General features: G+C 43.6%; 1 protein-coding gene and 29 non-coding genes across 30 annotated transcripts in view; 14 read left to right on the top strand and 16 right to left on the bottom strand.

Annotated features, from left to right (window-relative positions):
• LOC109642464 (G2/M phase-specific E3 ubiquitin-protein ligase) overlaps nt 1–25,274 on the bottom strand; it is a 333,983-nt gene that overhangs the window by 116,110 nt on the left and 192,599 nt on the right. The window lies entirely within an intron of this gene.
• trnaa-agc (transfer RNA alanine (anticodon AGC)) lies at nt 607–679 on the bottom strand. The gene has a single exon. It is a non-coding gene; the product is annotated as a tRNA-Ala (tRNA).
• Nucleotides 1,649–1,730, top strand: trnas-gcu (transfer RNA serine (anticodon GCU)). The gene has a single exon. It is a non-coding gene; the product is annotated as a tRNA-Ser (tRNA).
• trnas-gcu (transfer RNA serine (anticodon GCU)) lies at nt 3,184–3,265 on the top strand. The gene has a single exon. It is a non-coding gene; the product is annotated as a tRNA-Ser (tRNA).
• trnaa-agc (transfer RNA alanine (anticodon AGC)) lies at nt 3,676–3,748 on the bottom strand. Its single transcript has one exon. It is a non-coding gene; the product is annotated as a tRNA-Ala (tRNA).
• trnas-gcu (transfer RNA serine (anticodon GCU)) lies at nt 4,718–4,799 on the top strand. Its single transcript has one exon. It is a non-coding gene; the product is annotated as a tRNA-Ser (tRNA).
• On the bottom strand, nt 5,204–5,276 carry trnaa-agc (transfer RNA alanine (anticodon AGC)). The gene has a single exon. It is a non-coding gene; the product is annotated as a tRNA-Ala (tRNA).
• trnas-gcu (transfer RNA serine (anticodon GCU)) lies at nt 6,246–6,327 on the top strand. Its single transcript has one exon. It is a non-coding gene; the product is annotated as a tRNA-Ser (tRNA).
• Nucleotides 7,781–7,862, top strand: trnas-gcu (transfer RNA serine (anticodon GCU)). Its single transcript has one exon. It is a non-coding gene; the product is annotated as a tRNA-Ser (tRNA).
• On the bottom strand, nt 8,273–8,345 carry trnaa-agc (transfer RNA alanine (anticodon AGC)). The gene has a single exon. It is a non-coding gene; the product is annotated as a tRNA-Ala (tRNA).
• Nucleotides 9,315–9,396, top strand: trnas-gcu (transfer RNA serine (anticodon GCU)). Its single transcript has one exon. It is a non-coding gene; the product is annotated as a tRNA-Ser (tRNA).
• On the bottom strand, nt 9,801–9,873 carry trnaa-agc (transfer RNA alanine (anticodon AGC)). Its single transcript has one exon. It is a non-coding gene; the product is annotated as a tRNA-Ala (tRNA).
• On the top strand, nt 10,843–10,924 carry trnas-gcu (transfer RNA serine (anticodon GCU)). The gene has a single exon. It is a non-coding gene; the product is annotated as a tRNA-Ser (tRNA).
• On the bottom strand, nt 11,335–11,407 carry trnaa-agc (transfer RNA alanine (anticodon AGC)). The gene has a single exon. It is a non-coding gene; the product is annotated as a tRNA-Ala (tRNA).
• On the top strand, nt 12,378–12,459 carry trnas-gcu (transfer RNA serine (anticodon GCU)). Its single transcript has one exon. It is a non-coding gene; the product is annotated as a tRNA-Ser (tRNA).
• Nucleotides 12,864–12,936, bottom strand: trnaa-agc (transfer RNA alanine (anticodon AGC)). The gene has a single exon. It is a non-coding gene; the product is annotated as a tRNA-Ala (tRNA).
• trnas-gcu (transfer RNA serine (anticodon GCU)) lies at nt 13,906–13,987 on the top strand. Its single transcript has one exon. It is a non-coding gene; the product is annotated as a tRNA-Ser (tRNA).
• trnaa-agc (transfer RNA alanine (anticodon AGC)) lies at nt 14,392–14,464 on the bottom strand. Its single transcript has one exon. It is a non-coding gene; the product is annotated as a tRNA-Ala (tRNA).
• Nucleotides 15,434–15,515, top strand: trnas-gcu (transfer RNA serine (anticodon GCU)). The gene has a single exon. It is a non-coding gene; the product is annotated as a tRNA-Ser (tRNA).
• On the bottom strand, nt 15,926–15,998 carry trnaa-agc (transfer RNA alanine (anticodon AGC)). Its single transcript has one exon. It is a non-coding gene; the product is annotated as a tRNA-Ala (tRNA).
• On the top strand, nt 16,969–17,050 carry trnas-gcu (transfer RNA serine (anticodon GCU)). Its single transcript has one exon. It is a non-coding gene; the product is annotated as a tRNA-Ser (tRNA).
• trnaa-agc (transfer RNA alanine (anticodon AGC)) lies at nt 17,455–17,527 on the bottom strand. Its single transcript has one exon. It is a non-coding gene; the product is annotated as a tRNA-Ala (tRNA).
• On the top strand, nt 18,498–18,579 carry trnas-gcu (transfer RNA serine (anticodon GCU)). Its single transcript has one exon. It is a non-coding gene; the product is annotated as a tRNA-Ser (tRNA).
• trnaa-agc (transfer RNA alanine (anticodon AGC)) lies at nt 18,984–19,056 on the bottom strand. Its single transcript has one exon. It is a non-coding gene; the product is annotated as a tRNA-Ala (tRNA).
• trnaa-agc (transfer RNA alanine (anticodon AGC)) lies at nt 20,512–20,584 on the bottom strand. Its single transcript has one exon. It is a non-coding gene; the product is annotated as a tRNA-Ala (tRNA).
• trnas-gcu (transfer RNA serine (anticodon GCU)) lies at nt 21,555–21,636 on the top strand. The gene has a single exon. It is a non-coding gene; the product is annotated as a tRNA-Ser (tRNA).
• On the bottom strand, nt 22,047–22,119 carry trnaa-agc (transfer RNA alanine (anticodon AGC)). Its single transcript has one exon. It is a non-coding gene; the product is annotated as a tRNA-Ala (tRNA).
• Nucleotides 23,577–23,649, bottom strand: trnaa-agc (transfer RNA alanine (anticodon AGC)). The gene has a single exon. It is a non-coding gene; the product is annotated as a tRNA-Ala (tRNA).
• Nucleotides 24,615–24,696, top strand: trnas-gcu (transfer RNA serine (anticodon GCU)). Its single transcript has one exon. It is a non-coding gene; the product is annotated as a tRNA-Ser (tRNA).
• On the bottom strand, nt 25,107–25,179 carry trnaa-agc (transfer RNA alanine (anticodon AGC)). Its single transcript has one exon. It is a non-coding gene; the product is annotated as a tRNA-Ala (tRNA).

Below are 25,274 nucleotides of genomic sequence, written 5' to 3'. Positions count from 1 at the left end.
GTTTTTTCAGCAATAGTTTTTTTTCTTTTACTTGGGTTCACAGCCACATGTCACCATTGTAACAACTCTCTTAAAAACAGGAAGAGTTTGACTTTCAGGACATAAATTTGCTCTGAATAGGACGAGGTGGCCGAGTGGTCAAGGCGATGGACTGCTAATCCATTGTGCTCTGCACGTGTGGGTTTGAATCTCGTCGTAGTCAACTCTAAATAACTGAATATTATGATCATTATCTCAAATGCAGTATTGCTGTTTCGTGTAGTGAGAAAACTATTAACCAGGACCCTCAACATAGTTACCTCTTCTGAATGTCTTACCTCCTTGAAATGACAGATCGGAAACAAGTTAGTGAAGAAAAATTAGCGTTTACTGAGTGTCAAAGTAAGGTGATAGGCCAACATGTGCTGTCAGGAGAAATGTCCGTCCCCCTTGGTGGTGACACTGCAATTGTCTGAGCCTCACTGGAGGGATGGTACACCATTTCTCTGAATCATATCACTCCATGGCGCAAAAACAGGTATTGTATCTCATTTTAGAAGAAGACCTTGTCAAACTGAATTTCCAAACTTGCTCTACCAGAGTAAAATTAAGATATTGAACCCTCTCTGGAGAATGTGGGCATCGATCCCACTACCTCTCGCATGCTAAGCGAGCGCTCTACCATTTGAGCTAATTCCCCATCTGGAGAGGTGTCTGCACAACACTTAGTCGCCCAGTCTCCTCTGAGGTCCTGTGATGAGCGTCTTCATTCATTATTCTCGGGAATTTGATCAATGTTAGGACAGAACACATACATGCTGAACAGGTTGGAATTTGATGTTGATGATGTGCCACAGAAGACCTGTTTGCCAAGGGGAATTAGCTCAAATGGTAGAGTGCTCGCTTCGCATGTGAGAGGTAGTGGGATAGATGCCCACATTCTCCACTATTGAACTGTTAGTTCCTCTTTGTGGGTGACATCCACTGTCTTGTACCTCAATGTAAAACATGTCAGTATCAAACCCCTGCACACAAGTGTGCATAGGCTTGCTTTGGTTTCTTGAAAACAGGTCACTTCTCTTTCTAGATCCTCCTTTAGGTTCTAACATAGTAGTGGGAGAATTCAGCTATTTCACCTCTGTGGCCCTTTGCCTATCCTGAGATTGCTTGTGACCCTAATGCGTCACACCATAGCAGGGTGGGTCAAAGGCTTACAGGTATCATCAGCTATTCACACCTGTACTCAAGGAGCTCCAACACCCCATTGGTTGGTGTGAGGTTAAACAACCTGCATGTTTAACACAACAAGTCTGAGGATAGGTGAAGATCCTAGAGTGATAAAATAGCCAAAACCTCCCACAAGTCTGTTAGAACTAAAGAAGCCTCTTGGATGACAAGTGAAACATCTTCAAGAAACACAAGCAAGTGCAGTGGCCTATGTACACATGTACAATACCAGAAAACATTAGCTAGAGTCCTGTAATCCCAAAATTGTACCCCAAGAATGAACTGCTAATCCATTGTGCTCTGCACGCGTGGGCTAGAATCATGTTTTTCAGCAATAGTTTTTTTTCTTTTACTTGGGTTCACAGCCACATGTCACCATTGTAACAACTCTCTTAAAAACAGGAAGAGTTTGACTTTCAGGACATAAATTTGCTCTGAATAGGACGAGGTGGCCGAGTGGTCAAGGCGATGGACTGCTAATCCATTGTGCTCTGCACGCGTGGGTTCGAATCCCATCCTCGTCGTAGTCAACTCTAAATAACTGAATATTATGATCATTATCTCAAATGCACTATTGCTGTTTCGTGTAGTGAGAAAACTATTAACCAGGACCCTCAACATAGTTACCTCTTCTGAATGTCTTACCTCCTTGAAATGACAGATCGGAAACAAGTTAGTGAAGAAAAATTTGCATTTACTGAGTGTCAAAGTAAGGTGATAGGCCAACATGTGCTGTCAGGAGAAATGTCCGTCCCCCTTGGTGGTGACACTGCAATTGTCTGAGCTTCACTGGAGGGATGGTACACCATTTCTCTGAATCATATCACTCCATGGCGCAAAAACAGGTATTGTATCTCATTTTAGAAGAAGACCTTGTCAAACGGAATTTCCAAACTTGCTCTACCAGAGTAAAATTAAGATATTGAACCCTCTCTGGAGAATGTGGGCATCGATCCCACTACCTCTCACATGCTAAGCGAGCGCTCTACAATTTGAGCTAATTCCCCATCTGGAGAGATGTCTGCACAACACTTAGTCGCCCAGTCTCCTCTGAGGTCCTGTGATGAGCGTCTTCATTCATTATTCTCGGGAATGTGATCAATGTTAGGACAGAACACATACATGCTGAACAGGTTGGAATTTGATGTTAATGATGTGCCACAGAAGACCTGTTTGCCATGGGGAATTAGCTCAAATGGTAGAGCCCTCGCTTTGCATGTGAGAGGTAGTGGGATCGATGCCCACATTCTCCACTATTGAACTGTTAGTTCCTCTTTGTGGGTGACATCCACTGTCTTGTACCTCAACGTAAAACATGTCAGTATCAAACCCCTGCACACAAGTGTGCATAGGCTTGCTTTGGTTTCTTGAAAACAGGTCACTTCTCTTTCTAGATCCTCCTTTAGGTTCTAACATAGTAGTGGGAGAATTCAGCTATTTCACCTCTGTGGCCCTTTGCCTATCCTGAGATTGCTTGTGACCCTAATGCGTCACACCATAGCAGGGTGGGTCAAAGGCTTACAGGTATCATCAGCTATTCACACCTGTACTCAAGGAGCTCCAACACCCCATTGGTTGGTGTGAGGTTAAACAACCTGCATGTTTAACACAACAAGTCTGAGGATAGGTGAAGATCCTAGAGTGATAAAATAGCCAAAACCTCCCACAAGTCTGTTAGAACTAAAGAAGCCTCTTGGATGACAAGTGAAACATCTTCAAGAAACACAAGCAAGTGCAGTGGCCTATGTACACATGTACAATACCAGAAAACATTAGCTAGAGTCCTGTAATCCCAAAATTGTACCCCAAGAATGAACTGCTAATCCATTGTGCTCTGCACGCGTGGGCTAGAATCATGTTTTTTCAGCAATAGTTTTTTTTCTTTTACTTGGGTTCACAGCCACATGTCACCATTGTAACAACTCTCTTAAAAACAGGAAGAGTTTGACTTTCAGGACATAAATTTGCTCTGAATAGGACGAGGTGGCCGAGTGGTCAAGGCGATGGACTGCTAATCCATTGTGCTCCGCACGCGTGTGTTCGAATCCCATCCTCGTCGTAGTCAACTCTAAATAACTGAATATTATGATCATTATCTCAAATGCAGTATTGCTGTTTCGTGTAGTGAGAAAACTATTAACCAGGACCCTCAACATAGTTACCTCTTCTGAATGTCTTACCTCCTTGAAATGACAGACCGGAAACAAGTTAGTGAAGAAAAATTTGCATTTACTGAGTGTCAAAGTAAGGTGATAGGCCAACATGTGCTGTCAGGAGAAATGTCCGTCCCCCTTGGTGGTGACACTGCAATTGTCTGAGCTTCACTGGAGGGATGGTACACCATTTCTCTGAATCATATCACTCCATGGCGCAAAAACAGGTACTCTATCTCATTTTAGAAGAAGACCTTGTCAAACGGAATTTCCAAACTTGCTCTACCAGAGTAAAATTAAGATATTGAACCCTCTCTGGAGAATGTGGGCATCGATCCCACTACCTCTCGCATGCTAAGCGAGCGCTCTACCATTTGAGCTAATTCCCCATCTGGAGAGATGTCTGCACAACACTTAGTCGCCCAGTCTCCTCTGAGGTCCTGTGATGAGCGTCTTCATTCATTATTCTCGGGAATGTGATCAATGTTAGGACAGAACACATACATGCTGAACAGGTTGGAATTTGATGTTAATGATGTGCCACAGAAGACCTGTTTGCCATGGGGAATTAGCTCAAATGGTAGAGCGCTCGCTTTGCATGTGAGAGGTAGTGGGATCGATGCCCACATTCTCCACTATTGACCTGTTAGTTCCTCTTTGTGGGTGACATCCACTGTCTTGTACCTCAACGTAAAACATGTCAGTATCAAACCCCTGCACACAAGTGTGCATAGGCTTGCTTTGGTTTCTTGAAAACAGGTCACTTCTCTTTCTAGATCCTCCTTTAGGTTCTAACATAGTAGTGGGAGAATTCAGCTATTTCACCTCTGTGGCCCTTTGCCTATCCTGAGATTGCTTGTGACCCTAATGCGTCACACCATAGCAGGGTGGGTCAAAGGCTTACAGGTATCATCAGCTATTCACACCTGTACTCAAGGAGCTCCAACACCCCATTGGTTGGTGTGAGGTTAAACAACCTGCATGTTTAACACAACAAGTCTGAGGATAGGTGAAGATCCTAGAGTGATAAAATAGCCAAAACCTCCCACAAGTCTGTTAGAACTAAAGAAGCCTCTTGGATGACAAGTGAAACATCTTCAAGAAACACAAGCAAGTGCAGTGGCCTATGTACACATGTACATTACCAGAAAACATTAGCTAGAGTCCTGTAATCCCAAAATTGTACCCCAAGAATGAACTGCTAATCCATTGTGCTCTGCACGCGTGGGCTAGAATCATGTTTTTCAGCAATAGTTTTTTTTCTTTTACTTGGGTTCACAGCCACATGTCACCATTGTAACAACTCTCTTAAAAACAGGAAGAGTTTGACTTTCAGGACATAAATTTGCTCTGAATAGGACGAGGTGGCCGAGTGGTCAAGGCGATGGACTGCTAATCCATTGTGCTCTGCACGTGTGGGTTCGAATCTCGTCGTAGTCAACTCTAAATAACTGAATATTATGATCATTATCTCAAATGCAGTATTGCTGTTTCGTGTAGTGAGAAAACTATTAACCAGGACCCTCAACATAGTTACCTCTTCTGAATGTCTTACCTCCTTGAAATGACAGATCGGAAACAAGTTAGTGAAGAAAAATTTGCGTTTACTGAGTGTCAAAGTAAGGTGATAGGCCAACATGTGCTGTCAGGAGAAATGTCCGTCCCCCTTGGTGGTGACACTGCAATTGTCTGAGCCTCACTGGAGGGATGGTACACCATTTCTCTGAATCATATCACTCCATGTAGCAAAAACAGGTATTGTATCTCATTTTAGAAGAAGACCTTGTCAAACAGAATTTCCAAACTTGCTCTACCAGAGTAAAATTAAGATATTGAACCCTCTCTGGAGAATGTGGGCATCGATCCCACTACCTCTCGCATGCTAAGCGAGCGCTCTACCATTTGAGCTAATTCCCCATCTGGAGAGATGTCTGCACAACACTTAGTCGCCCAGTCTCCTCTGAGGTCCTGTGATGAGCGTCTTCATTCATTATTCTCGGGAATGTGATCAATGTTAGGACAGAACACATACATGCTGAACAGGTTGGAATTTGATGTTGATGATGTGCCACAGAAGACCTGTTTGCCAAGGGGAATTAGCTCAAATGGTAGAGTGCTCGCTTCGCATGTGAGAGGTAGTGGGATCGATGCCCACATTCTCCACTATTGAACTGTTAGTTCCTCTTTGTGGGTGACATCCACTGTCTTGTACCTCAACGTAAAACATGTCAGTATCAAACCCCTGCACACAAGTGTGCATAGGCTTGCTTTGGTTTCTTGAAAACAGGTCACTTCTCTTTCTAGATCCTCCTTTAGGTTCTAACATAGTAGTGGGAGAATTCAGCTATTTCACCTCTGTGGCCCTTTGCCTATCCTGAGATTGCTTGTGACCCTAATGCGTCACACCATAGCAGGGTGGGTCAAAGGCTTACAGGTATCATCAGCTATTCACACCTGTACTCAAGGAGCTCCAACACCCCATTGGTTGGTGTGAGGTTAAACAACCTGCATGTTTAACACAACAAGTCTGAGGATAGGTGAAGATCCTAGAGTGATAAAATAGCCAAAACCTCCCACAAGTCTGTTAGAACTAAAGAAGCCTCTTGGATGACAAGTGAAACATCTTCAAGAAACACAAGCAAGTGCAGTGGCCTATGTACACATGTACAATACCAGAAAACATTAGCTAGAGTCCTGTAATCCCAAAATTGTACCCCAAGAATGAACTGCTAATCCATTGTGCTCTGCACGCGTGGGCTAGAATCATGTTTTTCAGCAATAGTTTTTTTTCTTTTACTTGGGTTCACAGCCACATGTCACCATTGTAACAACTCTCTTAAAAACAGGAAGAGTTTGACTTTCAGGACATAAATTTGCTCTGAATAGGACGAGGTGGCCGAGTGGTCAAGGCGATGGACTGCTAATCCATTGTGCTCTGCACGCGTGGGTTCGAATCCCATCCTCGTCGTAGTCAACTCTAAATAACTGAATATTATGATCATTATCTCAAATGCACTATTGCTGTTTCGTGTAGTGAGAAAACTATTAACCAGGACCCTCAACATAGTTACCTCTTCTGAATGTCTTACCTCCTTGAAATGACAGATCGGAAACAAGTTAGTGAAGAAAAATTTGCATTTACTGAGTGTCAAAGTAAGGTGATAGGCCAACATGTGCTGTCAGGAGAAATGTCCGTCCCCCTTGGTGGTGACACTGCAATTGTCTGAGCTTCACTGGAGGGATGGTACACCATTTCTCTGAATCATATCACTCCATGGCGCAAAAACAGGTATTGTATCTCATTTTAGAAGAAGACCTTGTCAAACGGAATTTCCAAACTTGCTCTACCAGAGTAAAATTAAGATATTGAACCCTCTCTGGAGAATGTGGGCATCGATCCCACTACCTCTCACATGCTAAGCGAGCGCTCTACAATTTGAGCTAATTCCCCATCTGGAGAGATGTCTGCACAACACTTAGTCGCCCAGTCTCCTCTGAGGTCCTGTGATGAGCGTCTTCATTCATTATTCTCGGGAATGTGATCAATGTTAGGACAGAACACATACATGCTGAACAGGTTGGAATTTGATGTTAATGATGTGCCACAGAAGACCTGTTTGCCATGGGGAATTAGCTCAAATGGTAGAGCCCTCGCTTTGCATGTGAGAGGTAGTGGGATCGATGCCCACATTCTCCACTATTGAACTGTTAGTTCCTCTTTGTGGGTGACATCCACTGTCTTGTACCTCAACGTAAAACATGTCAGTATCAAACCCCTGCACACAAGTGTGCATAGGCTTGCTTTGGTTTCTTGAAAACAGGTCACTTCTCTTTCTAGATCCTCCTTTAGGTTCTAACATAGTAGTGGGAGAATTCAGCTATTTCACCTCTGTGGCCCTTTGCCTATCCTGAGATTGCTTGTGACCCTAATGCGTCACACCATAGCAGGGTGGGTCAAAGGCTTACAGGTATCATCAGCTATTCACACCTGTACTCAAGGAGCTCCAACACCCCATTGGTTGGTGTGAGGTTAAACAACCTGCATGTTTAACACAACAAGTCTGAGGATAGGTGAAGATCCTAGAGTGATAAAATAGCCAAAACCTCCCACAAGTCTGTTAGAACTAAAGAAGCCTCTTGGATGACAAGTGAAACATCTTCAAGAAACACAAGCAAGTGCAGTGGCCTATGTACACATGTACAATACCAGAAAACATTAGCTAGAGTCCTGTAATCCCAAAATTGTACCCCAAGAATGAACTGCTAATCCATTGTGCTCTGCACGCGTGGGCTAGAATCATGTTTTTTCAGCAATAGTTTTTTTTCTTTTACTTGGGTTCACAGCCACATGTCACCATTGTAACAACTCTCTTAAAAACAGGAAGAGTTTGACTTTCAGGACATAAATTTGCTCTGAATAGGACGAGGTGGCCGAGTGGTCAAGGCGATGGACTGCTAATCCATTGTGCTCCGCACGCGTGTGTTCGAATCCCATCCTCGTCGTAGTCAACTCTAAATAACTGAATATTATGATCATTATCTCAAATGCAGTATTGCTGTTTCGTGTAGTGAGAAAACTATTAACCAGGACCCTCAACATAGTTACCTCTTCTGAATGTCTTACCTCCTTGAAATGACAGACCGGAAACAAGTTAGTGAAGAAAAATTTGCATTTACTGAGTGTCAAAGTAAGGTGATAGGCCAACATGTGCTGTCAGGAGAAATGTCCGTCCCCCTTGGTGGTGACACTGCAATTGTCTGAGCTTCACTGGAGGGATGGTACACCATTTCTCTGAATCATATCACTCCATGGCGCAAAAACAGGTACTCTATCTCATTTTAGAAGAAGACCTTGTCAAACGGAATTTCCAAACTTGCTCTACCAGAGTAAAATTAAGATATTGAACCCTCTCTGGAGAATGTGGGCATCGATCCCACTACCTCTCGCATGCTAAGCGAGCGCTCTACCATTTGAGCTAATTCCCCATCTGGAGAGATGTCTGCACAACACTTAGTCACCCAGTCTCCTCTGAGGTCCTGTGATGAGCGTCTTCATTCATTATTCTCGGGAATGTGATCAATGTTAGGACAGAACACATACATGCTGAACAGGTTGGAATTTGATGTTAATGATGTGCCACAGAAGACCTGTTTGCCATGGGGAATTAGCTCAAATGGTAGAGCGCTCGCTTTGCATGTGAGAGGTAGTGGGATCGATGCCCACATTCTCCACTATTGACCTGTTAGTTCCTCTTTGTGGGTGACATCCACTGTCTTGTACCTCAACGTAAAACATGTCAGTATCAAACCCCTGCACACAAGTGTGCATAGGCTTGCTTTGGTTTCTTGAAAACAGGTCACTTCTCTTTCTAGATCCTCCTTTAGGTTCTAACATAGTAGTGGGAGAATTCAGCTATTTCACCTCTGTGGCCCTTTGCCTATCCTGAGATTGCTTGTGACCCTAATGCGTCACACCATAGCAGGGTGGGTCAAAGGCTTACAGGTATCATCAGCTATTCACACCTGTACTCAAGGAGCTCCAACACCCCATTGGTTGGTGTGAGGTTAAACAACCTGCATGTTTAACACAACAAGTCTGAGGATAGGTGAAGATCCTAGAGTGATAAAATAGCCAAAACCTCCCACAAGTCTGTTAGAACTAAAGAAGCCTCTTGGATGACAAGTGAAACATCTTCAAGAAACACAAGCAAGTGCAGTGGCCTATGTACACATGTACATTACCAGAAAACATTAGCTAGAGTCCTGTAATCCCAAAATTGTACCCCAAGAATGAACTGCTAATCCATTGTGCTCTGCACGCGTGGGCTAGAATCATGTTTTTCAGCAATAGTTTTTTTTCTTTTACTTGGGTTCACAGCCACATGTCACCATTGTAACAACTCTCTTAAAAACAGGAAGAGTTTGACTTTCAGGACATAAATTTGCTCTGAATAGGACGAGGTGGCCGAGTGGTCAAGGCGATGGACTGCTAATCCATTGTGCTCTGCACGTGTGGGTTCGAATCTCGTCGTAGTCAACTCTAAATAACTGAATATTATGATCATTATCTCAAATGCAGTATTGCTGTTTCGTGTAGTGAGAAAACTATTAACCAGGACCCTCAACATAGTTACCTCTTCTGAATGTCTTACCTCCTTGAAATGACAGATCGGAAACAAGTTAGTGAAGAAAAATTTGCGTTTACTGAGTGTCAAAGTAAGGTGATAGGCCAACATGTGCTGTCAGGAGAAATGTCCGTCCCCCTTGGTGGTGACACTGCAATTGTCTGAGCCTCACTGGAGGGATGGTACACCATTTCTCTGAATCATATCACTCCATGTAGCAAAAACAGGTATTGTATCTCATTTTAGAAGAAGACCTTGTCAAACAGAATTTCCAAACTTGCTCTACCAGAGTAAAATTAAGATATTGAACCCTCTCTGGAGAATGTGGGCATCGATCCCACTACCTCTCGCATGCTAAGCGAGCGCTCTACCATTTGAGCTAATTCCCCATCTGGAGAGATGTCTGCACAACACTTAGTCGCCCAGTCTCCTCTGAGGTCCTGTGATGAGCGTCTTCATTCATTATTCTCGGGAATGTGATCAATGTTAGGACAGAACACATACATGCTGAACAGGTTGGAATTTGATGTTGATGATGTGCCACAGAAGACCTGTTTGCCAAGGGGAATTAGCTCAAATGGTAGAGTGCTCGCTTCGCATGTGAGAGGTAGTGGGATCGATGCCCACATTCTCCACTATTGAACTGTTAGTTCCTCTTTGTGGGTGACATCCACTGTCTTGTACCTCAACGTAAAACATGTCAGTATCAAACCCCTGCACACAAGTGTGCATAGGCTTGCTTTGGTTTCTTGAAAACAGGTCACTTCTCTTTCTAGATCCTCCTTTAGGTTCTAACATAGTAGTGGGAGAATTCAGCTATTTCACCTCTGTGGCCCTTTGCCTATCCTGAGATTGCTTGTGACCCTAATGCGTCACACCATAGCAGGGTGGGTCAAAGGCTTACAGGTATCATCAGCTATTCACACCTGTACTCAAGGAGCTCCAACACCCCATTGGTTGGTGTGAGGTTAAACAACCTGCATGTTTAACACAACAAGTCTGAGGATAGGTGAAGATCCTAGAGTGATAAAATAGCCAAAACCTCCCACAAGTCTGTTAGAACTAAAGAAGCCTCTTGGATGACAAGTGAAACATCTTCAAGAAACACAAGCAAGTGCAGTGGCCTATGTACACATGTACAATACCAGAAAACATTAGCTAGAGTCCTGTAATCCCAAAATTGTACCCCAAGAATGAACTGCTAATCCATTGTGCTCTGCACGCGTGGGCTAGAATCATGTTTTTCAGCAATAGTTTTTTTTCTTTTACTTGGGTTCACAGCCACATGTCACCATTGTACCAACTCTCTTAAAAACAGGAAGAGTTTGACTTTCAGGACATAAATTTGCTCTGAATAGGACGAGGTGGCCGAGTGGTCAAGGCGATGGACTGCTAATCCATTGTGCTCTGCACGCGTGGGTTCGAATCCCATCCTTGTCGTAGTCAACTCTAAATAACTGAATATTATGATCATTATCTCAAATGCACTATTGCTGTTTCGTGTAGTGAGAAAACTATTAACCAGGACCCTCAACATAGTTACCTCTTCTGAATGTCTTACCTCCTTGAAATGACAGATCGGAAACAAGTTAGTGAAGAAAAATTAGCGTTTACTGAGTGTCAAAGTAAGGTGATAGGCCAACATGTGCTGTCAGGAGAAATGTCCGTCCCCCTTGTTGGTGACACTGCAATTGTCTGAGCCTCACTGGAGGGATGGTACACCATTTCTCTGAATCATATCACTCCATGGCGCAAAAACAGGTATTGTATCTCATTTTAGAAGAAGACCTTGTCAAACAGAATTTCCAAACTTGCTCTACCAGAGTAAAATTAAGATAATGAACCTTCTCTGGAGAATGTGGGCATCGATCCCACTACCTCTCGCATGCTAAGCGAGCGCTCTACCATTTGAGCTAATTCCCCATCTGGAGAGATGTCTGCACAACACTTAGTCGCCCAGTCTCCTCTGAGGTCCTGTGATGAGCGTCTTCATTCATTATTCTCGGGAATGTGATCAATGTTAGGACAGAACACATACATGCTGAACAGGTTGGAATTTGATGTTGATGATGTGCCACAGAAGACCTGTTTGCCAAGGGGAATTAGCTCAAATGGTAGAGTGCTCGCTTCGCATGTGAGAGGTAGTGGGATCGATGCCCACATTCTCCACTATTGAACTGTTAGTTCCTCTTTGTGGGTGACATCCACTGTCTTGTACCTCAACGTAAAACATGTCAGTATCAAACCCCTGCACACAAGTGTGCATAGGCTTGCTTTGGTTTCTTGAAAACAGGTCACTTCTCTTTCTAGATCCTCCTTTAGGTTCTAACATAGTAGTGGGAGAATTCAGCTATTTCACCTCTGTGGCCCTTTGCCTATCCTGAGATTGCTTGTGACCCTAATGCGTCACACCATAGCAGGGTGGGTCAAAGGCTTACAGGTATCATCAGCTATTCACACCTGTACTCAAGGAGCTCCAACACCCCATTGGTTGGTGTGAGGTTAAACAACCTGCATGTTTAACACAACAAGTCTGAGGATAGGTGAAGATCCTAGAGTGATAAAATAGCCAAAACCTCCCACAAGTCTGTTAGAACTAAAGAAGCCTCTTGGATGACAAGTGAAACATCTTCAAGAAACACAAGCAAGTGCAGTGGCCTATGTACACATGTACAATACCAGAAAACATTAGCTAGAGTCCTGTAATCCCAAAATTGTACCCCAAGAATGAACTGCTAATCCATTGTGCTCTGCACGCGTGGGCTAGAATCATGTTTTTTCAGCAATAGTTTTTTTTCTTTTACTTGGGTTCACAGCCACATGTCACCATTGTAACAACTCTCTTAAAAACAGGAAGAGTTTGACTTTCAGGACATAAATTTGCTCTGAATAGGACGAGGTGGCCGAGTGGTCAAGGCGATGGACTGCTAATCCATTGTGCTCTGCACGTGTGGGTTCGAATCTCGTCGTAGTCAACTCTAAATAACTGAATATTATGATCATTATCTCCAATGCAGTATTGCTGTTTCGTGTAGTGAGAAAACTATTAACCAGGACCCTCAACATAGTTACCTCTTCTGAATGTCTTACCTCCTTGAAATGACAGACCGGAAACAAGTTAGTGAAGAAAAATTAGCGTTTACTGAGTGTCAAAGTAAGGTGATAGGCCAACATGTGCTGTCAGGAGAAATGTCCGTCCCCCTTGGTGGTGACACTGCAATTGTCTGAGCCTCACTGGAGGGATGGTACACCATTTCTCTGAATCATATCACTCCATGGCGCAAAAACAGGTATTGTATCTCATTTTAGAAGAAGACCTTGTCAAACAGAATTTCCAAACTTGCTCTACCAGAGTAAAATTAAGATATTGAACCCTCTCTGGAGAATGTGGGCATCGATCCCACTACCTCTCGCATGCTAAGCGAGCGCTCTACCATTTGAGCTAATTCCCCATCTGGAGAGATGTCTGCACAACACTTAGTCGCCCAGTCTCCTCTGAGGTCCTGTGATGAGCGTCTTCATTCATTATTCTCGGGAATGTGATCAATGTTAGGACAGAACACATACATGCTGAACAGGTTGGAATTTGATGTTAATGATGTGCCACAGAAGACCTGTTTGCCATGGGGAATTAGCTCAAATGGTAGAGTGCTCGCTTTGCATGTGAGAGGTAGTGGGATCGATGCCCACATTCTCCACTATTGAACTGTTAGTTCCTCTTTGTGGGTGACATCCACTGTCTTGTACCTCAACGTAAAACATGTCAGTATCAAACCCCTGCACACAAGTGTGCATAGGCTTGCTTTGGTTTCTTGAAAACAGGTCACTTCTCTTTCTAGATCCTCCTTTAGGTTCTAACATAGTAGTGGGAGAATTCAGCTATTTCACCTCTGTGGCCCTTTGCCTATCCTGAGATTGCTTGTGACCCTAATGCGTCACACCATAGCAGGGTGGGTCAAAGGCTTACAGGTATCATCAGCTATTCACACCTGTACTCAAGGAGCTCCAACACCCCATTGGTTGGTGTGAGGTTAAACAACCTGCATGTTTAACACAACAAGTCTGAGGATAGGTGAAGATCCTAGAGTGATAAAATAGCCAAAACCTCCCACAAGTCTGTTAGAACTAAAGAAGCCTCTTGGATGACAAGTGAAACATCTTCAAGAAACACAAGCAAGTGCAGTGGCCTATGTACACATGTACATTACCAGAAAACATTAGCTAGAGTCCTGTAATCCCAAAATTGTACCCCAAGAATGAACTGCTAATCCATTGTGCTCTGCACGCGTGGGCTAGAATCATGTTTTTCAGCAATAGTTTTTTTTCTTTTACTTGGGTTCACAGCCACATGTCACCATTGTAACAACTCTCTTAAAAACAGGAAGAGTTTGACTTTCAGGACATAAATTTGCCCTGAATAGGACGAGGTGGCCGAGTGGTCAAGGCGATGGACTGCTAATCCATTGTGCTCTGCACGTGTGGGTTCGAATCTCGTCGTAGTCAACTCTAAATAACTGAATATTATGATCATTATCTCAAATGCAGTATTGCTGTTTCGTGTAGTGAGAAAACTATTAACCAGGACCCTCAACATAGTTACCTCTTCTGAATGTCTTACCTCCTTGAAATGACAGATCGGAAACAAGTTAGTGAAGAAAAATTTGCGTTTACTGAGTGTCAAAGTAAGGTGATAGGCCAACATGTGCTGTCAGGAGAAATGTCCGTCCCCCTTGGTGGTGACACTGCAATTGTCTGAGCCTCACTGGAGGGATGGTACACCATTTCTCTGAATCATATCACTCCATGTAGCAAAAACAGGTATTGTATCTCATTTTAGAAGAAGACCTTGTCAAACAGAATTTCCAAACTTGCTCTACCAGAGTAAAATTAAGATATTGAACCCTCTCTGGAGAATGTGGGCATCGATCCCACTACCTCTCGCATGCTAAGCGAGCGCTCTACCATTTGAGCTAATTCCCCATCTGGAGAGATGTCTGCACAACACTTAGTCGCCCAGTCTCCTCTGAGGTCCTGTGATGAGCGTCTTCATTCATTATTCTCGGGAATGTGATCAATGTTAGGACAGAACACATACATGCTGAACAGGTTGGAATTTGATGTTGATGATGTGCCACAGAAGACCTGTTTGCCAAGGGGAATTAGCTCAAATGGTAGAGTGCTCGCTTCGCATGTGAGAGGTAGTGGGATCGATGCCCACATTCTCCACTATTGAACTGTTAGTTCCTCTTTGTGGGTGACATCCACTGTCTTGTACCTCAACGTAAAACATGTCAGTATCAAACCCCTGCACACAAGTGTGCATAGGCTTGCTTTGGTTTCTTGAAAACAGGTCACTTCTCTTTCTAGATCCTCCTTTAGGTTCTAACATAGTAGTGGGAGAATTCAGCTATTTCACCTCTGTGGCCCTTTGCCTATCCTGAGATTGCTTGTGACCCTAATGCGTCACACCATAGCAGGGTGGGTCAAAGGCTTACAGGTATCATCAGCTATTCACACCTGTACTCAAGGAGCTCCAACACCCCATTGGTTGGTGTGAGGTTAAACAACCTGCATGTTTAACACAACAAGTCTGAGGATAGGTGAAGATCCTAGAGTGATAAAATAGCCAAAACCTCCCACAAGTCTGTTAGAACTAAAGAAGCCTCTTGGATGACAAGTGAAACATCTTCAAGAAACACAAGCAAGTGCAGTGGCCTATGTACACATGTACAATACCAGAAAACATTAGCTAGAGTCCTGTAATCCCAAAATTGTACCCCAAGAATGAACTGCTAATCCATTGTGCTCTGCACGCGTGGGCTAGAATCATGTTTTTCAGCAATAGTTTTTTTTCTTTTACTTGGGTTCACAGCCACATGTCACCATTGTACCAACTCTCTTAAAAACAGGAAGAGTTTGACTTTCAGGACATAAATTTGCTCTGAATAGGACGAGGTGGCCGAGTGGTCAAGGCGATGGACTGCTAATCCATTGTGCTCTGCACGCGTGGGTTCGAATCCCATCCTTGTCGTAGTCAACTCTAAATAACTGAATATTATGATCATTATCTCAAATGCACTATTGCTGTTTCGTGTAGTGAGAAAACTATTAACCAGGACCCTCAACATAGTTACCTCTTCTGAATGTCTTACCTCCTTGAAATGACAGATCGGAAACAAGTTAGTGAAGAAAAATTAGCGTTTACTGAGTGTCAAAGTAAGGTGATAGGCCAACATGTGCTGTCAGGAGAAATGTCCGTCCCCCTTGGTGGTGACACTGCAATTGTCTGAGCCTCACTGGAGGGATGGTACACCATTTCTCTGAATCATATCACTCCATGGCGCAAAAACAGGTATTGTATCTCATTTTAGAAGAAGACCTTGTCAAACAGAATTTCCAAACTTGCTCTACCAGAGTAAAATTAAGATAATGAACCTTCTCTGGAGAATGTGGGCATCGATCCCACTACCTCTCGCATGCTAAGCGAGCGCTCTACCATTTGAGCTAATTCCCCATCTGGAGAGATGTCTGCACAACACTTAGTCGCCCAGTCTCCTCTGAGGTCCTGTGATGAGCGTCTTCATTCATTATTCTCGGGAATGTGATCAATGTTAGGACAGAACACATACATGCTGAACAGGTTGGAATTTGATGTTGATGATGTGCCACAGAAGACCTGTTTGCCAAGGGGAATTAGCTCAAATGGTAGAGTGCTCGCTTCGCATGTGAGAGGTAGTGGGATCGATGCCCACATTCTCCACTATTGAACTGTTAGTTCCTCTTTGTGGGTGACATCCACTGTCTTGTACCTCAACGTAAAACATGTCAGTATCAAACCCCTGCACACAAGTGTGCATAGGCTTGCTTTGGTTTCTTGAAAACAGGTCACTTCTCTTTCTAGATCCTCCTTTAGGTTCTAACATAGTAGTGGGAGAATTCAGCTATTTCACCTCTGTGGCCCTTTGCCTATCCTGAGATTGCTTGTGACCCTAATGCGTCACACCATAGCAGGGTGGGTCAAAGGCTTACAGGTATCATCAGCTATTCACACCTGTACTCAAGGAGCTCCAACACCCCATTGGTTGGTGTGAGGTTAAACAACCTGCATGTTTAACACAACAAGTCTGAGGATAGGTGAAGATCCTAGAGTGATAAAATAGCCAAAACCTCCCACAAGTCTGTTAGAACTAAAGAAGCCTCTTGGATGACAAGTGAAACATCTTCAAGAAACACAAGCAAGTGCAGTGGCCTATGTACACATGTACAATACCAGAAAACATTAGCTAGAGTCCTGTAATCCCAAAATTGTACCCCAAGAATGAACTGCTAATCCATTGTGCTCTGCACGCGTGGGCTAGAATCATGTTTTTTCAGCAATAGTTTTTTTTCTTTTACTTGGGTTCACAGCCACATGTCACCATTGTAACAACTCTCTTAAAAACAGGAAGAGTTTGACTTTCAGGACATAAATTTGCTCTGAATAGGACGAGGTGGCCGAGTGGTCAAGGCGATGGACTGCTAATCCATTGTGCTCTGCACGTGTGGGTTCGAATCTCGTCGTAGTCAACTCTAAATAACTGAATATTATGATCATTATCTCCAATGCAGTATTGCTGTTTCGTGTAGTGAGAAAACTATTAACCAGGACCCTCAACATAGTTACCTCTTCTGAATGTCTTACCTCCTTGAAATGACAGACCGGAAACAAGTTAGTGAAGAAAAATTAGCGTTTACTGAGTGTCAAAGTAAGGTGATAGGCCAACATGTGCTGTCAGGAGAAATGTCCGTCCCCCTTGGTGGTGACACTGCAATTGTCTGAGCCTCACTGGAGGGATGGTACACCATTTCTCTGAATCATATCACTCCATGGCGCAAAAACAGGTATTGTATCTCATTTTAGAAGAAGACCTTGTCAAACAGAATTTCCAAACTTGCTCTACCAGAGTAAAATTAAGATATTGAACCCTCTCTGGAGAATGTGGGCATCGATCCCACTACCTCTCGCATGCTAAGCGAGCGCTCTACCATTTGAGCTAATTCCCCATCTGGAGAGATGTCTGCACAACACTTAGTCGCCCAGTCTCCTCTGAGGTCCTGTGATGAGCGTCTTCATTCATTATTCTCGGGAATGTGATCAATGTTAGGACAGAACACATACATGCTGAACAGGTTGGAATTTGATGTTAATGATGTGCCACAGAAGACCTGTTTGCCATGGGGAATTAGCTCAAATGGTAGAGTGCTCGCTTTGCATGTGAGAGGTAGTGGGATCGATGCCCACATTCTCCACTATTGAACTGTTAGTTCCTCTTTGTGGGTGACATCCACTGTCTTGTACCTCAACGTAAAACATGTCAGTATCAAACCCCTGCACACAAGTGTGCATAGGCTTGCTTTGGTTTCTTGAAAACAGGTCACTTCTCTTTCTAGATCCTCCTTTAGGTTCTAACATAGTAGTGGGAGAATTCAGCTATTTCACCTCTGTGGCCCTTTGCCTATCCTGAGATTGCTTGTGACCCTAATGCGTCACACCATAGCAGGGTGGGTCAAAGGCTTACAGGTATCATCAGCTATTCACACCTGTACTCAAGGAGCTCCAACACCCCATTGGTTGGTGTGAGGTTAAACAACCTGCATGTTTAACACAACAAGTCTGAGGATAGGTGAAGATCCTAGAGTGATAAAATAGCCAAAACCTCCCACAAGTCTTTTAGAACTAAAGAAGCCTCTTGGATGACAAGTGAAACATCTTCAAGAAACACAAGCAAGTGCAGTGGCCTATGTACACATGTACAATACCAGAAAACATTAGCTAGAGTCCTGTAATCCCAAAATTGTACCCCAAGAATGAACTGCTAATCCATTGTGCTCTGCACGCGTGGGCTAGAATCATGTTTTTTCAGCAATAGTTTTTTTTCTTTTACTTGGGTTCACAGCCACATGTCACCATTGTAACAACTCTCTTAAAAACAGGAAGAGTTTGACTTTCAGGACATAAATTTGCTCTGAATAGGACGAGGTGGCCGAGTGGTCAAGGCGATGGACTGCTAATCCATTGTGCTCTGCACGCGTGGGTTCGAATCTCGTCGTAGTCAACTCTAAATAACTGAATATTATGATCATTATCTCAAATGCAGTATTGCTGTTTCGTGTAGTGAGAAAACTATTAACCAGGACCCTCAACATAGTTACCTCTTCTGAATGTCTTACCTCCTTGAAATGACAGACCGGAAACAAGTTAGTGAAGAAAAATTTGCATTTACTGAGTGTCAAAGTAAGGTGATAGGCCAACATGTGCTGTCAGGAGAAATGTCCGTCCCCCTTGGTGGTGACACTGCAATTGTCTGAGCTTCACTGGAGGGATGGTACACCATTTCTCTGAATCATATCACTCCATGGTGCAAAAACAGGTACTGTATCTCATTTTAGAAGAAGACCTTGTCAAACGGAATTTCCAAACTTGCTCTACCAGAGTAAAATTAAGATATTGAACCCTCTCTGGAGAATGTGGGCATCGATCCCACTACCTCTCGCATGCTAAGCGAGCGCTCTACCATTTGAGCTAATTCCCCATCTGGAGAGATGTCTGCACAACACTTAGTCGCCCAGTCTCCTCTGAGGTCCTGTGATGAGCGTCTTCATTCATTATTCTCGGGAATGTGATCAATGTTAGGACAGAACACATACATGCTGAACAGGTTGGAATTTGATGTTGATGATGTGCCACAGAAGACCTGTTTGCCAAGGGGAATTAGCTCAAATGGTAGAGTGCTCGCTTCGCATGTGAGAGGTAGTGGGATCGATGCCCACATTCTCCACTATTGAACTGTTAGTTCCTCTTTGTGGGTGACATCCACTGTCTTGTACCTCAACGTAAAACATGTCAGTATCAAACCCCTGCACACAAGTGTGCATAGGCTTGCTTTGGTTTCTTGAAAACAGGTCACTTCTCTTTCTAGATCCTCCTTTAGGTTCTAACATAGTAGTGGGAGAATTCAGCTATTTCACCTCTGTGGCCCTTTGCCTATCCTGAGATTGCTTGTGACCCTAATGCGTCACACCATAGCAGGGTGGGTCAAAGGCTTACAGGTATCATCAGCTATTCACACCTGTACTCAAGGAGCTCCAACACCCCATTGGTTGGTGTGAGGTTAAACAACCTGCATGTTTAACACAACAAGTCTGAGGATAGGTGAAGATCCTAGAGTGATAAAATAGCCAAAACCTCCCACAAGTCTGTTAGAACTAAAGAAGCCTCTTGGATGACAAGTGAAACATCTTCAAGAAACACAAGCAAGTGCAGTGGCCTATGTACACATGTACAATACCAGAAAACATTAGCTAGAGTCCTGTAATCCCAAAATTGTACCCCAAGAATGAACTGCTAATCCATTGTGCTCTGCACGCGTGGGCTAGAATCATGTTTTTCAGCAATAGTTTTTTTTCTTTTACTTGGGTTCACAGCCACATGTCACCATTGTAACAACTCTCTTAAAAACAGGAAGAGTTTGACTTTCAGGACATAAATTTGCTCTGAATAGGACGAGGTGGCCGAGTGGTCAAGGCGATGGACTGCTAATCCATTGTGCTCTGCACGTGTGGGTTTGAATCTCGCCGTAGTCAACTCTAAATAACTGAATATTATGATCATTATCTCAAATGCAGTATTGCTGTTTCGTGTAGTGAGAAAACTATTAACCAGGACCCTCAACATAGTTACCTCTTCTGAATGTCTTACCTCCTTGAAATGACAGACCGGAAACAAGTTAGTGAAGAAAAATTAGCGTTTACTGAGTGTCAAAGTAAGGTGATAGGCCAACATGTGCTGTCAGGAGAAATGTCCGTCCCCCTTGGTGGTGACACTGCAATTGTCTGAGCCTCACTGGAGGGATGGTACACCATTTCTCTGAATCATATCACTCCATGGCGTAAAAACAGGTATTGTATCTCATTTTAGAAGAAGACCTTGTCAAACAGAATTTCCAAACTTGCTCTACCAGAGTAAAATTAAGATATTGAACCCTCTCTGGAGAATGTGGGCATCGATCCCACTACCTCTCGCATGCTAAGCGAGCGCTCTACCATTTGAGCTAATTCCCCATCTGGAGAGATGTCTGCACAACACTTAGTCGCCCAGTCTCCTCTGAGGTCCTGTGATGAGCGTCTTCATTCATTATTCTCGGGAATGTGATCAATGTTAGGACAGAACACATACATGCTGAACAGGTTGGAATTTGATGTTGATGATGTGCCACAGAAGACCTGTTTGCCAAGGGGAATTAGCTCAAATGGTAGAGTGCTCGCTTCGCATGTGAGAGGTAGTGGGATCGATGCCCACATTCTCCACTATTGAACTGTTAGTTCCTCTTTGTGGGTGACATCCACTGTCTTGTACCTCAACGTAAAACATGTCAGTATCAAACCCCTGCACACAAGTGTGCATAGGCTTGCTTTGGTTTCTTGAAAACAGGTCACTTCTCTTTCTAGATCCTCCTTTAGGTTCTAACATAGTAGTGGGAGAATTCAGCTATTTCACCTCTGTGGCCCTTTGCCTATCCTGAGATTGCTTGTGACCCTAATGCGTCACACCATAGCAGGGTGGGTCAAAGGCTTACAGGTATCATCAGCTATTCACACCTGTACTCAAGGAGCTCCAACACCCCATTGGTTGGTGTGAGGTTAAACAACCTGCATGTTTAACACAACAAGTCTGAGGATAGGTGAAGATCCTAGAGTGATAAAATAGCCAAAACCTCCCACAAGTCTGTTAGAACTAAAGAAGCCTCTTGGATGACAAGTGAAACATCTTCAAGAAACACAAGCAAGTGCAGTGGCCTATGTACACATGTACAATACCAGAAAACATTAGCTAGAGTCCTGTAATCCCAAAATTGTACCCCAAGAATGAACTGCTAATCCATTGTGCTCTGCACGCGTGGGCTAGAATCATGTTTTTTCAGCAATAGTTTTTTTTCTTTTACTTGGGTTCACAGCCACATGTCACCATTGTAACAACTCTCTTAAAAACAGGAAGAGTTTGACTTTCAGGACATAAATTTGCTCTGAATAGGACGAGGTGGCCGAGTGGTCAAGGCGATGGACTGCTAATCCATTGTGCTCTGCACGCGTGGGTTCGAATCCCATCCTCGTCGTAGTCAACTCTAAATAACTGAATATTATGATCATTATCTCAAATGCAGTATTGCTGTTTCGTGTAGTGAGAAAACTATTAACCAGGACCCTCAACATAGTTACCTCTTCTGAATGTCTTACCTCCTTGAAATGACAGACCGGAAACAAGTTAGTGAAGAAAAATTAGCGTTTACTGAGTGTCAAAGTAAGGTGATAGGCCAACATGTGCTGTCAGGAGAAATGTCCGTCCCCCTTGGTGGTGACACTGCAATTGTCTGAGCCTCACTGGAGGGATGGTACACCATTTCTCTGAATCATATCACTCCATGGTGCAAAAACAGGTACTGTATCTCATTTTAGAAGAAGACCTTGTCAAACGGAATTTCCAAACTTGCTCTACCAGAGTAAAATTAAGATATTGAACCCTCTCTGGAGAATGTGGGCATCGATCCCACTACCTCTCGCATGCTAAGCGAGCGCTCTACCATTTGAGCTAATTCCCCATCTGGAGAGATGTCTGCACAACACTTAGTCGCCCAGTCTCCTCTGAGGTCCTGTGATGAGCGTCTTCATTCATTATTCTCGGGAATGTGATCAATGTTAGGACAGAACACATACATGCTGAACAGGTTGGAATTTGATGTTAATGATGTGCCACAGAAGACCTGTTTGCCATGGGGAATTAGCTCAAATGGTAGAGCGCTCGCTTTGCATGTGAGAGGTAGTGGGATCGATGCCCACATTCTCCACTATTGAACTGTTAGTTCCTCTTTGTGGGTGACATCCACTGTCTTGTACCTCACCGTAAAACATGTCAGTATCAAACCCCTGCACACAAGTGTGCATAGGCTTGCTTTGGTTTCTTGAAAACAGGTCACTTCTCTTTCTAGATCCTCCTTTAGGTTCTAACATAGTAGTGGGAGAATTCAGCTATTTCACCTCTGTGGCCCTTTGCCTATCCTGAGATTGCTTGTGACCCTAATGCGTCACACCATAGCAGGGTGGGTCAAAGGCTTACAGGTATCATCAGCTATTCACACCTGTACTCAAGGAGCTCCAACACCCCATTGGTTGGTGTGAGGTTAAACAACCTGCATGTTTAACACAACAAGTCTGAGGATAGGTGAAGATCCTAGAGTGATAAAATAGCCAAAACCTCCCACAAGTCTGTTAGAACTAAAGAAGCCTCTTGGATGACAAGTGAAACATCTTCAAGAAACACAAGCAAGTGCAGTGGCCTATGTACACATGTACAATACCAGAAAACATTAGCTAGAGTCCTGTAATCCCAAAATTGTACCCCAAGAATGAACTGCTAATCCATTGTGCTCTGCACGCGTGGGCTAGAATCATGTTTTTTCAGCAATAGTTTTTTTTTCTTTTACTTGGGTTCACAGCCACATGTCACCATTGTAACAACTCTCTTAAAAACAGGAAGAGTTTGACTTTCAGGACATAAATTTGCTCTGAATAGGACGAGGTGGCCGAGTGGTCAAGGCGATGGACTGCTAATCCATTGTGCTCTGCACGTGTGGGTTTGAATCTCGTCGTAGTCAACTCTAAATAACTGAATATTATGATCATTATCTCAAATGCAGTATTGCTGTTTCGTGTAGTGAGAAAACTATTAACCAGGACCCTCAACATAGTTACCTCTTCTGAATGTCTTACCTCCTTGAAATGACAGATCGGAAACAAGTTAGTGAAGAAAAATTAGCGTTTACTGAGTGTCAAAGTAAGGTGATAGGCCAACATGTGCTGTCAGGAGAAATGTCCGTCCCCCTTGGTGGTGACACTGCAATTGTCTGAGCCTCACTGGAGGGATGGTACACCATTTCTCTGAATCATATCACTCCATGGCGCAAAAACAGGTATTGTATCTCATTTTAGAAGAAGACCTTGTCAAACAGAATTTCCAAACTTGCTCTACCAGAGTAAAATTTAGATATTGAACCTTCTCTGGAGAATGTGGGCATCGATCCCACTACCTCTCGCATGCTAAGCGAGCGCTCTACCATTTGAGCTAATTCCCCATCTGGAGAGATGTCTGCACAACACTTAGTCACCCAGTCTCCTCTGAGGTCCTGTGATGAGCGTCTTCATTCATTATTCTCGGGAATGTGATCAATGTTAGGACAGAACACATACATGCTGAACAGGTTGGAATTTGATGTTAATGATGTGCCACAGAAGACCTGTTTGCCATGGGGAATTAGCTCAAAGAGCGCTCGCTTTGCATGTGAGAGGTAGTGGGATCGATGCCCACATTCTCCACTATTGAACTGTTAGTTCCTCTTTGTGGGTGACATCCACTGTCTTGTACCTCAACGTAAAACATGTCAGTATCAAACCCCTGCACACAAGTGTGCATAGGCTTGCTTTGGTTTCTTGAAAACAGGTCACTTCTCTTTCTAGATCCTCCTTTAGGTTCTAACATAGTAGTGGGAGAATTCAGCTATTTCACCTCTGTGGCCCTTTGCCTATCCTGAGATTGCTTGTGACCCTAATGCGTCACACCATAGCAGGGTGGGTCAAAGGCTTACAGGTATCATCAGCTATTCACACCTGTACTCAAGGAGCTCCAACACCCCATTGGTTGGTGTGAGGTTAAACAACCTGCATGTTTAACACAACAAGTCTGAGGATAGGTGAAGATCCTAGAGTGATAAAATAGCCAAAACCTCCCACAAGTCTGTTAGAACTAAAGAAGCCTCTTGGATGACAAGTGAAACATCTTCAAGAAACACAAGCAAGTGCAGTGGCCTATGTACACATGTACAATACCAGAAAACATTAGCTAGAGTCCTGTAATCCCAAAATTGTACCCCAAGAATGAACTGCTAATCCATTGTGCTCTGCACGCGTGGGCTAGAATCATGTTTTTTCAGCAATAGTTTTTTTTCTTTTACTTGGGTTCACAGCCACATGTCACCATTGTAACAACTCTCTTAAAAACAGGAAGAGTTTGACTTTCAGGACATAAATTTGCTCTGAATAGGACGAGGTGGCCGAGTGGTCAAGGCGATGGACTGCTAATCCATTGTGCTCTGCACGCGTGGGTTCGAATCCCATCCTCGTCGTAGTCAACTCTAAATAACTGAATATTATGATCATTATCTCAAATGCAGTATTGCTGTTTCGTGTAGTGAGAAAACTATTAACCAGGACCCTCAACATAGTTACCTCTTCTGAATGTCTTACCTCCTTGAAATGACAGACCGGAAACAAGTTAGTGAAGAAAAATTAGCGTTTACTGAGTGTCAAAGTAAGGTGATAGGCCAACATGTGCTGTCAGGAGAAATGTCCGTCCCCCTTGGTGGTGACACTGCAATTGTCTGAGCCTCACTGGAGGGATGGTACACCATTTCTCTGAATCATATCACTCCATGGCGCAAAAACAGGTACTGTATCTCATTTTAGAAGAAGACCTTGTCAAACGGAATTTCCAAACTTGCTCTACCAGAGTAAAATTAAGATATTGAACCCTCTCTGGAGAATGTGGGCATCGATCCCACTACCTCTCGCATGCTAAGCGAGCGCTCTACCATTTGAGCTAATTCCCCATCTGGAGAGATGTCTGCACAACACTTAGTCGCCCAGTCTCCTCTGAGGTCCTGTGATGAGCGTCTTCATTCATTATTCTCGGGAATGTGATCAA

Source organism: Paralichthys olivaceus, chromosome 5, assembly GCF_024713975.1.
Source record: "Paralichthys olivaceus isolate ysfri-2021 chromosome 5, ASM2471397v2, whole genome shotgun sequence".
In the NCBI taxonomy this organism is placed as follows: Eukaryota; Metazoa; Chordata; class Actinopteri; order Pleuronectiformes; family Paralichthyidae; genus Paralichthys; species Paralichthys olivaceus.
This window is presented reverse-complemented; position numbering and strand designations above follow the sequence as displayed.